This window comes from Paralichthys olivaceus, chromosome 17, assembly GCF_024713975.1.
Source record: "Paralichthys olivaceus isolate ysfri-2021 chromosome 17, ASM2471397v2, whole genome shotgun sequence".
Classification (NCBI taxonomy): domain Eukaryota; kingdom Metazoa; phylum Chordata; class Actinopteri; order Pleuronectiformes; family Paralichthyidae; genus Paralichthys; species Paralichthys olivaceus.
The window spans coordinates 11,299,970-11,315,608 of record NC_091109.1 but is presented as its reverse complement, the minus strand read 5'-3'; positions in this window follow the sequence as shown (position 1 = coordinate 11,315,608).

Here is a 15,639-nt window from a genome sequence, read left to right as displayed (position 1 = left end):
ATGAGACCTGAGGCGGGGCTCATCCAAATTATTTATATTCATACATTTAATTAATTTAAAACTCATGTATTAAGATGTTATTATTCCAAATCTTTCTGGAACAAGCTGACCTCAACAAAATTATATTTTTAAAGGCAGATTTTAGCAGCCAATAATAGAAAATAGGTTAATACCTTGACACACATGCAATTGAACCATTGCCACTCAGAAAGCATTTAGAAACAACAATGACCTATGTTTTTCAGAAAGCCAATTAACTCGTATCATCTGTATGAAATATGAGGTCAGCTCATCAACAACTGAGAGAGATATAGACACAGATCACATTTAAATGAGGGAGATAGAGTGATGCACAATGGCCTGGAAGTCCCGCACTTAGCCATTTCCTTCCCATTTCCTTCCACCTCAGTGGGATTCCTGATGTCTGACTCAGTTATCTGTTCGGAATAATGGCAAGGAAATCATCTATAATCCACTCAGGAGAGACAATTGAATGCTCAATGCTTAGACAAAAGGTTTGACACTGAAAGAGAATGTGTGTGCATCTGTGTCTAGGATGCAGAGATGCTCAATGTCACAGAATTTCCTTTTAACTTATTCAACTAATTCAGATAAGATCATAATAAACACACCAGTAGGATCTGCTGCACGACTGTAACGGTATGATGTTAAGACAAATCTAATCTTCTGAATCAACATTCCATTGTTTGTGGACTCAGCAGTGAGTGTGCAACTCATCACGAAAGACTTTGATTTTGCTCCTTCAAATACCGATCTCACTTCATTTGCTGGAGTGAAATGCAACACTCTGTGGTCGTGCAGCTGAGAAAACATGAGAGAAGAAAAAATGTTCAGCTGTTGAAATTAAAGGCTGAGATGCACATAAAAAAGTCCATGCTGGCTTCATGGAATATTGCTATACTTAAAAGTAAATTATCACACCTAGGTGGTTTAATGTCTTAATCACATGGGGCTATAAACCTTTTATAGGCCTCATTAATCTAAGGCATTCAGCTTCTATGTTGAAAGTCCTGTTAAATATCACTGTTTTCACATACTGTACCCCCGAGCAAAGACATTTAGGCCATTAAAACAGCCGACTTGTACAAGATGTACCCACTGAACAACATGCAACAAGCACTTACCTCCACTGCTTCTTCCCATTTCACTTTCCATCTGATCCCCATTTCCTTTGGTCATCCCTAATGTTCCGGTATGTGTCGCTGCAAAATAATTATAAAAAGCCCATCCTCACCTGAAGGGTGGTCAGGCCCTTTGCTGAGAGTATGACAGCCATCTTGTCCCCTCACTCCTCTATTTCCATTAGCATTACTGGTCGTTGTCACTGTGGGTCCATTCCAGGGTCAGGGCTTTAAACTATGGGCTGTAATTGCTGCGTGTCAAGCACTTCAGTGCTGCTGCCCCCACCTAATGAATTGTCACCCAGTTTAATATGAAATTACATTAAGGGTGAGCCGTAATAGATTAACAGGGTTTGTAAGGTGAGTCTCAAAAGATAATCCATTTGAAATTGCTGATTACCTGCCTGAAATTATTAAAAGGAACATGTAGGGTGGATTACTCAGCCTGTGCGATACAATCTTGTAAACTATTACTGGATTACTCTGTGTTAAGTGGAGACAAATGCTAATCCTCATCCTCTTTAAAATGTATTATCATTAGCTTAGCCACATATAGTGGCTACAGAGGACATTGAAACTTTTATCATGGGGATCTAAGTTTGACTCTCTGCGTGTGTAAAGTGTTCCTATGCATTCATTTCCCCCACTTTCATTCTGTGAAGATCTACCTCTGCTCTGCCACTGATTGGCTGAGGCTTTATATTTCTTATTTGCTATGTATATATATATATATATATATATATATATATATATATGATGCAGCACAGAGGACAATGAAACTTTGTCCTGATGATGTTGGGTATAATAATCCTAATCAATCTAATACATCACAACTCTCCCATCCCATCAACACTGATTCACTCACTAATGTAACAGCCCAATGTCAAAAGGATGACCTGCCTTTATTTAAAGCCATTACATTAATAAGACCTTGCTTCAATTAGAGAATATCACCAATTCACATCCGAGCCAACAGTTTGTCCAGATTATTAAAACCACTTTAGTCCTAATTAATTTGATTTCAGTGATTGCAATAGTTATATTTGGTGGTATAGCTCAGCTCTGAGACCTCCCTGCCTTCTACGAGCACACCTCCAGATCCTTAAACAAGCCTCTATGGAACGTGAGGCAGAGAGAGCAGCAGCTGAAAGACCCTGGTGTAAAACACAGCAGGCATCAATGATGACACGTAACGTTGATTTAGCCAGATTCAGTATTATAAGGAGGTGCTGGGGTAGAGGAAGGTCGTAAAGTGGCTTGCAGTGGAAGCAGGAAGATTAAACCGCTAAAGCGATCAATATGAGCTTTGCCAATTGAAAGCATAGAAGGGAATCAGCTGAGCCACCAGCTGATGTGGGCTTGGCTTGATACCTGAACTAATGCAATGCTCAATTTATTAGAAAGGTGAAGGGCAAAGTACGTGCACCCGAATGATAACTTCTTTTGCAATTCACCAACTACCATAGTGAGAAATTCAGATTGGAGGAACAACTCCATGATATATTCCACCAAATAAAGTTATATATCTTTTTACTGAAAACAAAGTTTTTTGTACTGGGCCCATAGTTGTCAAAACTAATAGAACTGATGACAAAATGTAGCAAAATGAGATCCTCAAAGAATAAAAGACATCACGCCCGAAAGTTTGCTTGACACACAATTGAGGTGGGTCATTCAAAATATGAAAAATGAATTGTAATCACTGCTCTGCTTCCTCGTCTTCACAGAGCTACCACCATAAATAATTCTGAGTACGGAGGCCTGTGTTTCACCCCCTCCCCAGTGAATCAGCTGATGCATTTTTCATTGACCAGGGCCTCCATTAGACATGCTGATAGATGTGTCTGACACTTGAGGCGCACATTTTCATTCATCCACGCGGGGATGATTATTAACAGAGATAAGCAGAGTGAAATGACACACAATTATGCTATTGAACCCCCCTCCCACACACACACACACACACACACACACACACAACCAAGTTTTGACGGCAACCATAAACCATTCTGCACCTCGAAAGCCAAGCAGACAAGCCATCTCTGTCAGGAGCGCTGACCTAAAATCCGAGATACATTTCCGATATGAATAATAGCCGGCTTAGTCATATGTCTGAAGACGTAACCCATCATTATCCGAGCCCTCGACCAGTAAATATAGGAAAGTGAGCAGCAGTTATCATAGTGACAACACCTCAGCTTGTGTACTCCTAATTTATCAAACAGTGGGATCTAAAGGACGGTTATCTATCGACTGCATCGAACAAAACAATTTTCTTTGAGGACAAGACAGGGAAAACAAGTAGTAGAAGGGAAATTACAGACATTATTGAGTTTTCAGTTATCCATTTCATTCTCTATGATTTCCCTTTGTTCAGTGAACACAGAATGTGTAAGTTCAGAGTTGTTGTTCTGCGTTGTTCCCAAAGGAACCCATTCAGTTCTGGGGCTCAATCAGTCAGCCCAAATCCTTCCTTGTGGTACATTTTTGTAAAACTGCCTTCACGGCGCCGGTGTTTTATTTATTTCACTTGTTTCTCCAACGATACAACATCCCTGTGTTTTCAAGTAACAGCTCCAACAATTGAAAGCAAGTTTTAATAACTGAATCTGTGCTCGCAGGCTGAACGTCTTTGCAGATACATTTTCTAAATGACTCCGCTGTGAATGCATCAGTAGCTAAGCACCTGAGCGATGGCACACGTTCAATACGTGGAACAGACAGAGAGTTTATCATCATAACCATCCACACCGAACAACAATCATCACATCTTACACTTAACTCTCCGTCCCCTGATGTTTACAAAACTGCATGAATGAACTCCATTTGAAAAGCCATTCCAAATAGATGCTCTTATTGATCTGTTGTTTTGCCACATAATTAACTGAGATGTGTTGTTTTAATGGACCTTGTCCAAGTGTGTGGGTCTGTACTTACAGATGACAACATTATTGTATAATTATTCCAGCACAATAAGTCGGACACAAAGCACAGTGCTCCCCTGTGTAGAACACTGCCTTGTAAATTTTCCAATCGATTGTTATCAAAGTTATTTTAATCCTTAACATGTTTCGATTTACAACTTACATGTGAGGCTCTATCTCTGCTGCACTCATATATTCCACATCAGTTTTTGTGAATGTGCTTAGGTCGACATGCCAATCAAATAGTCCCCACTGACTCTCAATCTCCCAGCCTTCCTGCCCCGGGCTCTGAAAACGAAGAAAGGCCGTCCCGGGGTCACGACGCACCGTGTTCTCATTCAGAGAAACCCCACTGCTGTTCTTTTCTCATTACCCACAAGCCCCGTGTCTGGGCGAACCCCCCCCCCCCCCCCCGATAGTGGTATGCCTCAGCCTCAGGTCAGAGGTCAGGTATTATTGAAGTTATTTTTATTTAGTTATTTTTTTCCCTCTCTCCTTCACATCCTTGTGTCACTGCCACTGTAACTGTGGATAATGTTGTTTGCTTGTGCTGTGGTAAATTCTTCAGTGACAACAAGTCTTCATACATTTCTGATTTGTATGCTCATCTTCAACAAGCTGGAGCCTGGTGTCATGTCCTGTGACTGCCTGGAAAGAAAGTGTTATTTATTCAGAAAGAAAAAACTTGAGCAGAAGGAGGGATTAATACCAACCATGCAGAGAGGGAGAATGAATAGGCTTTTGTCAGGACCCAAGTTCACCCAAACATCTGCAGGGAAGAAAAGAAGTGCAGCCATTTCCCAAATTAATAACATGCACTACAGTACAAATATGGAAACCTACAGTATTCTCTAATGATTTTCAAATGGACGTTCGGGGCAACACATTTTTCTGCACTGAAGTCACATGCGCCGATGATAAATGGCAAAACTGCACTGCAAAAAGCATTTAAGAGTCACACTTTACTTGGAAACAGATAAAACAGACGTTCACGGGACTCAGACAATAAAACCGAGCATCACTTAAACAACAGTTTGCATTCAGTGTCACAATCTATGCATTCAGCACGTCGGCCCTGAGGCTACGAACAACTGAGGGGCCTTCAAGGTCTGCTTTCTCCAGGAGATTTAAATTAGTGCACATTGTGCGCTGGCACTCAGCATAACAGCTGGTTTTGACCATTTTCAGCCTCCAGCTTCCAGAAATGCTGGATTCAAACATGATCTGTCATGTCACCTCTCATCTTTGCTGCTTTAAAGCTGTCACCCACAGCAAAATGAAAACTTGTTGTGCATTAAGAAACAGTCCACTGGTCACTGCATGCACATAAACAGCATGCCGATGATTCAGTTAAATAATACTCTTTCATTTACACCTACCAGATCATGTGTAGCAGATATAACACCTCATGAAGCTGCTAATATCAGTGCTTTGACCCAAGGAAATCATTCCCACCAAAAATAGTGGTGTCACTTGGCTCCAGAAATCCTAGAAATCTGCATCTTCTCCAAATCGGTCATGTGTTTCTGAGAGGAAACTCCAAGAATGATTACAACCACTCCTCTCAATAGTTGTGTTACTAGAAAGAGATTTATTGTTGTTGTTTTGTAAGAATTAGATTAATAAATAAATGCAATTAGACTGGTAGAAATTATTTTCAAATATTTTCTTTTCTTGGGGGAAATCAGTTTATGCTTCTGTTATTTCTTTTCTGTATTGGAATATTCTGACAAGGCTATGATGTGTTGATTTGAGTATTTGGGCCACTGAAAGGGGGGGGGGGGGTGATTTGGAGTAAAAGATTTTATTGTGTGACTGAAGTGATGATATTGCGAGAATTGAGTCTGACTTTTAGGCTACGTGTCATGTTAGAGTCAGAAGATCAGCCTGTCACCTGCATTAAAATGTGGAGCACCTTGTTAATTATGCCTTAAGTTTTACAAACAGTGATGTACATGGTCTTTTGGCACATCTGCATCACATTATCATGAGAACTGTCTGAAAATTGTCTAACAGACTGTAAGAAGAAGAAGTGTAACCCTGGGGAACCATGGTTCTCCTTGCTGGTTATTTCCCACAATATTGTGTTTCTGACTTTATTCTTGTAATATTATGATTTTCTTCTTAATTAACACACAATTCACAATATTTCAGGAATTGTATTTCTTCAATATGCACCTAATTCTCCATCATAGTCTGAACCTAAGATTGATGCTGCTTGGATACCATACATTCTTCACATTTTGTGAACACAATAGCATTGTCATTAACAGATGAACATAATAAGCACTTTTCTCATATTATTTTGCACTGTCTCATTGGTTGGCAAAATTATGAATTCTATATATTTGGACAACAGAGACCTGTGAGATGTAATTTAAAAAAATCTTGACGTATTCGTTTGCGAGGTAAAGATTGGTTTATATTGTGTGGTCATAAAGCTAAAGTAAGCGTCTGTGTATTACACAATAAAGAATATTTATTGGCATGTATTTCTCTCTTACTCCACTATTCTGCACTGAACACACGATGATTTAACACAGGATGTGTGAGGTGGACCAGCCTTGGGCGACGGGCCCCCCTCGCAGCAGCTGTTGGTGCAGATGTAAGGTGACAGTAATCAATACTGATTATTAAAGTGGGAACACCATCTCTAGTGTGTGATTAATCTTCATTCTCCCATGTTTACAGAGCCTCTTCTGGCCCATTCGCCTCAGAGGGGGAGCGTTTCCCATTATCTCTCCCCAGAGACGGGAAAAACAAAACAGCGTCACCATTAAAAATACTCACTGTCACTGCGGAGGGAGGCAGGAGCAGGTCGTCAGTGGGATGGAGCCCACGTGTGATATCAAAGCACAATGTCTGCAACGTATCAGGAAGGGGAAGATAAAGAATGTGTGGTGAAGACCCGAAACGTACAACAGGAAAAACCTCCCTGAAGAGTGTGTACACAAGGATGGATCGCATGAGAGCATTTGCACCACAGTGACTGCTCTGGTGTTTAAAACTAGTTAGTATGACGTATCATCCGACCACGTCTGCAGGCTGCGTTTAAAGCTGCTCTGAATGGAGAGACTGGCTTTGTGCCCTGCCTGTAAGAAGAGCGGCACACAATTCTCTGCAAGTGGAGATGACACCATTAACCTTTGGACAGTTTTGCCTTAAATACATTTTTTGTTGCATTTGTCTTATCGACAAAAACATTATGGAGTTGTGTGAAGGATAACAATACGTTTAAATCTCCACACAGGTGGTCAATCGCTGTGTCAAGCTGGGGTCAATGTCAGATTGAAAGTTACAACCCTCCTGACAATGGAAAGGTGTTTCCGCAGCTGTTTGATGGTCTGACAAGCAATTTGGCACCAACTTGTCCGGTTCAAGGAGGATTACAGGAAATATATGGGGGTCTAGTTCTGTTGCTGAGCAGTTTCAGCTGAAGAGGTGCAGGTTGTGCCACGACCAAGTTCTGCACTTGGATCATTAACAGCAAGCAGCAGCAGCGGCATATCATCACCTAATCTAAAGACCCAGGGTGGGCTGCTTGCAACAGCGAGGTATTGGCAGCTGCTGCTCGTTCTAGGAGAGCAGCTGAAATTCTCGGACATCACTGCAGTTAGGTAAATGAAGAAAGTGGTGTTGCTAGTGCAGATTGTCCCTTAGAAAGACCGAATGAGGAAACCAAGGGAAGAAAATTAGCAAAATATCCTGATCTGGAGAGTGAGTGTCGGAGGAGCGTGCTGTGAGCTGGTGGAAGTGGGATGTAGGAGCTTCACAGGCCAGTCTCTATACACCAGGTCCTGGCTCCTTTGTGCCTGTGGGCTGTAAAGGAAGCCACAGAGAGGTCTTCCCTCTGGCCCTGGTTGAGGAGGGGGGATAAGTGGTGTACTGAGATATTTGAACACAAGTCGAGGCCTGGGTGAGGCTGTATCATAAACCTGTGAATTCATTTCTTTAACGTCTCGAGTGTGATCCTGCTGAGAAACAACATCTTTGAATAGAAACAAATCTGCACTATGTGGGAAAAGTCACCTGGATTGAACTTCCCACAAAGAGAGGGAATGTTTTCACCACCAATCATTATACCTTATGCATTTTGTCACCTGACGTCGAGCTGCTAATGTTTATATTAGTACCTGTGTTGCTGTTGCCTAGCAGCAGTGTTCTCATGACTTTCCACACAACTTCATAAACATGAGCTCAAAAAAGGCAGCAAATGCATTTCTATTTTATTTCAATATAATATTTCATTTCATATTTGACAATATAAATGTAGTTCTATATCTAGTAATACATTTCAAGAAGGGTCATATTAAATGTTTGTTACAGATACAAAGCTACTTTAGTTTTTTTGCTTGTAGTAGATTCTTTTTTTATTTCAGTACAACTGACATTATGAAATAATTGCACTTGGAAACAGAGAGAGAAATAAGAAAAACATAGCACAATAAGAAACAAAGACAATTAGAAAGTTTTAAAAAGTAAATCATTCAGTAAAAAAACACCTACATATATTGGTATGAATGTTCATAAGTCAACCAAATAAGACAGTGCAATCTAAAATTGTATGTATACAAGCTCTAGGCCTTTTTCCGAATAAACTTACAAAAACCTAGAATTAAAGTGCCAGCTATTTCAGCTGGCCCCTGGCTTTGCAGCTCAGGCTAGTTCAGTGTCTCTGTGTGTCCATGTCTCTCTACATGTCCGTCTCAGTCCTTGTCTCCATGTCAACCTGGGGATCCATCAGCTAACAGCTCACGCCTGCACTGATCAATCTTCTCTTACAGGTGGAGGGGCTCTCCCAGCCACCTCCACACTAAATAAGAAGAAAAAGGGAGTCTGCATTGTCCGAGAATTCGTGCTTGTAGGAAATAATACCAATGCTGCATTTCATGTAAAACAATATGCAAACGTAACATCCAGCCGATAACCTTGCTCTTAACTAACCAACGTGTCTCTGTACAGTATGTTCCTCTCTACAGTTAAATCCTGTAACCTTGCCGTGTAGCAGCTACTGTGAAACAAACAATTCATCATCCGTGCTCCACTGCATCCACAATCAAATTCAGATTAATGTTTAAAACCAAAACAAAACAAAAATCAAATTAGAGTCACTTAGAGTATGGATTGTTTGGTTTGGGGGCATTTATGCTACCAGGTCAATTAAAGGGAGAATCGATAAAACAATAATGAAACAATAATGAAAGTTTGGCATCGCGTGGAGGAGAAAGTAAAACAACCACAGGCTGATGATGCTAATCAGGGATACACAACACACAATCCGAAACATGTGGGAGCAGGTATGAATCATGTATTTACAGAGGGGGGGTGGGGCTGCGTGCAGATGTGCGTTTGATATGCATCACTGGTGCAACATTAACATTTCTGGACCGGGTTGAAGGCTCCTGGTGCCTCTTGTCTCCATCGCCTGTGACTGCAACAGATGGTCACCCTCACTCTCGCAGGCTCCACCCCGCTCCCTCAGTGCTCCCCCACAGGTGTCACACTCCCACTCCCCCCCCCACCTCCGTCGTTAAATAATCACCAGGAGCAGCCTCACCCCAAACCCCCAACACTCCCTCCCTTGTGGTTGTCAAAAAAGGAATGGCATCCTTCCTCGGTTTAATCCGCTCTTACTCCTCCTCTCCTCTGTCTTCCTGTTGAGGGGCTTCCCCCCCCCAGCCTCCCATCCGTCAGCACCTGCGAGGATCCCACCGAGAGCAGATAAGGCCTCAGCGTATAGCTCCCTCTCTCTCCCTGTAAGTGGGGGGGGTGGGTGATGAGGAGGGGTTGGGAGGGGTCAGGTAGAACAAAGAGGGGGAGAGGGCGCACAGAGACACTGGGAATTCTTGACAGCTGTTTCATTCGAAAGGCAATCTCCTCTCCCGGGTGCCATATCTGAGAAAGACAGGGGCGAAGGAAAAAAAAAAGGAAAGAGAGTGGCTGCATTCTCAGGAAGGAAGAAAAAGGAAAATAGACGAAGATCTTTAAAAAAGTTCAGAGGATTAATTTGACACAAGGCAGAGAGGGTGGCAGGAGCCAAAGAGGAGGGAAAGAAAAGGAGGAGAAAAAATGCTTTCTTTTGTCAGAGTAATTGCTCTCAGCCAGTCTAGTGTGCAAACTGGGGGAGAGATTATGGGATTTATTCCCATGTAGATTTTCAATGGAGACGCTTTGCTGGAGCCTTTCAGTTTCCTTCAGCAGAACGTGTGGCCTGGGATGTTTTGTATAAATCCATAAATCCATAAATACTGTGGAGCACCATCTCTCTGATCCCCAGGGACGGTGAGGGGTTGAGAACACATGGGTCAGATGTGCGTTTTACTGTCAAGGCAACAAATAACGTCAATGAAATGTCAACATGTCAGCACATATATATATATATACATACATTTATGTATATAGTGAGCAACAGTGAGGAAACAAGCCTTTGTCCAGAACCTCACAGAATCCTAATCATCTTTACAGTTAAAGGTGGAAGAAGCAGACGCCAGCCAGAGCGATGGCAACACTAATTACAGATGTTATCACAGCAGCAGTGGAATTCATTCATATTTGATGTGGAAAGCACAGAAACAAGTTGAATTTGGGCGTAAAGCTGAGTACGGGATCAGAACGGCTGCACATATTTGCATTTGCTGCGCTACTTTGTTTACCAGCAAAACTTCAAACAATGCATTACCATTTCAAAGCTGGTCAAGTGTGTGTAATTCCTTGTCCACACATAAAAAACAAGATGAAACTGTGTTTGTCGATTGGATTTGTTTATATATTTACATGTTGGCCAGCGATCTGAGAGTGCAGCTATAAACTATCAGGTTATCGTTGCAGTGAACTTGTGGTGACTCTCACGTGACTTGTATAATGTAATGCAAGTCAATAGTGTTGTGTGCATGAGGAGTCGCCTCATGCGGGACAGATGCAGACACTATAGATATATTATTTTTTTTGAAGGATCAAAGGCTCCCGGAGCTCGAAAAGAAACTTGTGTGATTCCTGACGGTTTCTTTCAACATGTGTCGCCAATCAAACGGCCCTCAGAACACCTTCTGTTTTCAATCTGGCTCTCTGATGGGCTGCTTGAAAAGTAGAAGGTCCTGGGTGTGTGTGTGTGTGTGTGTGTGTGACAGCTTAGAATGTAACAGGTCCCATTACCTTCGATAGTTTAAGCTTCTGTTTGTGCAATATTATCTCGAACACCAGCGTGTCTGTACAACCCCTCGGTTACCAGCAATAAGAAAGAGAAGAAGGCCGAGAGACTTGTTCTTGTTTTACCAGTCGCAAGTTGAGCAAGTTGCCGACAAACTCTGATCTGAACCCAGTCTGACCTCAATTGTCAGGTGTCAGTCCCTATGTGTGAACTCCTCAAAGATGCGATTCGAAAGGGTTGCAGAAGAGTCGCAGACGCATCACAGACTACAATCCGATTTTCAACCTACAGATAATCTAGTTGGAGTTGGCGACGGGGTGGAGGTGGTGAATGTTCATGTAGCGTGAGGAGCCCACTGACACTGCACGTGTCCGTGATCGGGGAAATCGAACAATAACCACGCGTGTGAGGGACAAAGTATTACAAAGTGCAGCTCACATCAACTTCATCGAGCTCGGCTCCGGTTCGGACACGACAAACAGAATGTCTGTCGGGCTCGGTTAGTTTTCTTTCCGACGGGTTTGGACAAAAAGAGTCTGGCCCAAGCTGCTCTCTATTCTTTTAATGTCCACTAAAATGTTTGACCTCCTCCAACCTGATCTGTAGCAGGATGACAAAGAACAGCAGGAGGATCAGTTGGACTCACTTTCTTTTCTTGCATGTATGTTTGGGTTTAATCATATTTTGGGGACCGGTCAGGATTCTCCTGGTGAAAGTCGGTGTAGTGTGAGACCCTCCATCACCAGGAAGTCATGGAGTGTGAACTTATGACTGCAAGTCTCCCGGTCACGCGTCAGGAGGTCCTGTTTTGTGAATTTGGCTTAAAATACACCAGAGTCATACAAACAGCTTGAGGGTTCAGAGGAGACAGAGTTTAATGACAATTTTTATTTAATTTAACGAAGTTACATCATAACCAAAGCAGAAACCCAAAGTATGTTTCATGTGCTGTGACGCAGGTTTCATGGCGACCTCAAATCCCACTGGAGTGTAAATAAAATGTTCATGTAAAACATCAAGCTCGAGCTTTCACGAGGCGGTGACTCATGGCACATGTGTAGACTTGTTATCTTGATTGTGGCTCCTCGTTTGTGGGGAAGTCTTCTCCTCACGACGCCTTCGGGGCTGTGTCTGGTCCCAGGCAGTGTGTGACACTCCATGGGTGGCATGATGGGAAATGGCCTCTGGTTAAATTGGCGCAGGAAGAGGAAGTGTATCTGGGGACTGTGATGCAGCCCGGTTGGGGCCAATTCTGGCCCTGAGAGAGGTAATTTCACGGTGTGCATTGGGATCAGTAGCTGCTGGAATGAATGACCTTCAGGTTGGTGATTAACATGTGCCACAAATAGACACACACATCATGGACTTTACACAAGTAGGTCACCTAGTGGCTCAATATCACTGAAGGTAAAACAAATCTGTATTTCCATTACATTTGTTTATTGTAAATACTAAATATCCACTTGATCACTTGATTGTTTAGCCTTTAAATGTTTAAAAATTTTTTAAAAGACATTCATGATGGTGATGATTTCATCGTCCAGGACTTAGAATATTCAGTGAACTGTTTGCGTCTATTGTGTCGAACACACTCATTGCAAAAGACCTGAGGTTTGCGTCATTCGCGTCTCACAGATCCTGGCACCAACAGCAGGGGATCAGCCGGCCACTGGTCAGACTCCTGAGGATCTAGTGGACCCACAGGAACAACATAGCACTTGTAGTGGTCCTCCTCTCCTCTTTCCAGGAATAGAACAGATGAATGGTTGGGTTAACTCGCAAGGCTTACACAAGTAAACACAAAGGATCGAATGCGCCATTGCACTCTAAGGTGAATGCACCATAAAAGTGAATATTCCTGACTCTACATAATATTTCTTTAAGCTTTAACAGTCAGTAAGACTCTGCCTCTAAGCACCTGACAGGAAAGAGCTTGACCTGCAGACCTGGAGTGACCACATCCCCAAATGGACTCCAACAGGGAAGCTCTGTTGACACTACATGAAGTGTTTGCATATGTTGAGATGTGTTTATTCAGCATGGACAGTGTCCATACATTTTGACCCTCACCACTGGCATGTGCAAACATTCTCCTCATGTGCACGCTCACAGCGATGCAGACAAAGACAGCACATTGTACTCACAGATGTTCACGCTCCCGCTTGTCTTTCCATCACTCGTCCGTGGTCGGTCTCCAGTGTAGCAACTTAACAGCTGGGAAGAAGCCGGGAACGGTCTTGCCCATAAAATCCCAAAGAATATGGCTAAATATGAACATCTAAAATAAAGCTGACACGCTATGCGAGAGCGAATACTTCTGCCAACTATCAAACCGAATTCAATTTCACTAGATCTGGATTTTTATCAGTCTCTTAAACATGTTTGATTCATGAATCATTCTCTGAGAATTTAACAAAAATGTAGAATAACACCTTATCACATAATGTTGAAAGACGTGAAAAAGAATCCGCAGCTGATGCTGATCCACATCAAAAATTCTTCCCTGAGCCAGAAGTTTCACGGTGATCCAAAGTTTTTGCGTAATCCTTGGCCAAGGTATGAAATGCCTTTGTTTTTGTCTTGACTGGATTAAAGATGAGCATGAAGCATGACTCTTGAAATATGTTACGTTTCTTCATACAGATGTTTGAGATGTGTCTGAGGGTCCGACATTACATAAATGTCAAAGTCCAGATATAATCGAATACAAATGGTTATGACAAGATAATATGTTCTGTCTTGAGTCCCCTCTCTTTGAATTGGACCTTCTCTCTTCTCAAAACAGTAAAATCATGCAACTTGAATCAGTCTGATATACTCATATTTTCCATGTTGTAGAGAGATAAAGGAACAGATGCAACAGATTAAAGTCTGTACAAGTTCACCCAGCTCAGTTCTGGATGACTCCAATAACCTGACTGTGTCAGAGGTCAACGTACAGGACGACAGCCTGAAAACTTTTCATCCAAATTCTCGTAATATTTGGCCATAAAAAAAAAAAACCTGGATTCCAGGAGACAAAATTTCTTACTATGAAGGAGGTGAAGCCATTCTGGAATTCTGGTCAACACACAGTATAAACTCCCTCTGTTCCTTATCATCTGGTTGATTTTTGTATTCCATCGCACACTTACGCACACACACACACACACACACACACACACAGAGCACAAGGGTGAAAGACATTAGCCCGTTACAGAGACCAGCCTCTCTTCAGGCACACGCACTCGCCAGATGTTGCCCAGAGCTTTAGGGAAGAACCCCCAGGTGTGTGTGCGTATGTCTCTGTGTGTCTCTTTGTGTGTGTGTGTGCTGTCAGCCCTCCGCAATTGGCTTCCTCGTGCATCTGCCAAGATTTATGACCAGAGTTTTTCCGACAACAAAGTCGGCTTCCTCTTTTGAAATCCCAGTGGGGCAGAGGATCGTGGATCAGAGGAAGAAGCAGGTTCTTCAACCTAAAACAGGTGACTCTGACTCTTGCCTCACCAGGCTGAGCTGAGTGTAAAAAATGATTTCCTAAATCCCCGGGCTCCAGCGTTTTTATCTACAGGCAGTTCACACGGATCCCATCTGTTTCTCATATCAACATACTTGCACTTGCCAACGCAGGGGTCTACCGGTCTGGCCTGCAGGGGTCAAGCGGATAAAGTTGAGTAATAAAATCAAACTGGGCCCAATGACGGTGTCTGCAGTTGATCACTGAAAATCTCTGAAGGTTTTCATTATGGAATATTATGATGGCGGTAAAGCAGGAGGGGGATGTTAAAGAGGCAGCAGAGCTCTTTGGGTGTGAGTAATGATCGGACGGAGCAGGGGCCAAAGACAGCTTTACTGTTCCCTGCGGCCTCAAAGTGTTAAGGGCAGAGTACCCGCTCAGTTACAGGCTGCGTTGTGTATCACACTGGAATGAAACCTATTGTGTTTTGATGGCTTTAGATTACCTCTATGAATATGATGATGCAGGTTACATCTGTGATGTCAGACTTATTGTCATCATTTGACATCACGAGGAAATCACTCCTTCAGCCCAACACATTTTATTGTCTATAAATGTTATTCTGTAATATCTCTGGTCCTACAACCAATTTCTAAACCTGTAGAGGATCATATCCTCACTGCACTGTTTAATGACATTGTAATACTTCTCAGTAAATAACTTTTATAGCTCCCTTTCAATGTACTATACAAACCTGGTACTGACCAGATATTATTATTGAAATCCTATATTCTATATTTACACAAACAAATGTGTTTGAATCAAGATAGCAAGGAGATCCAACTAGAATATCAGCCAGTAGAGCACAAACCTCTGCCAAGGCCCAACAGTCCTCTTATGAAACCTCATTTAAATTCACTAGATCCAGATTTTGATTTGGATCGGCACACACATAAATATCAGTCATCTTTTTTCTTCTTCAAGAACACC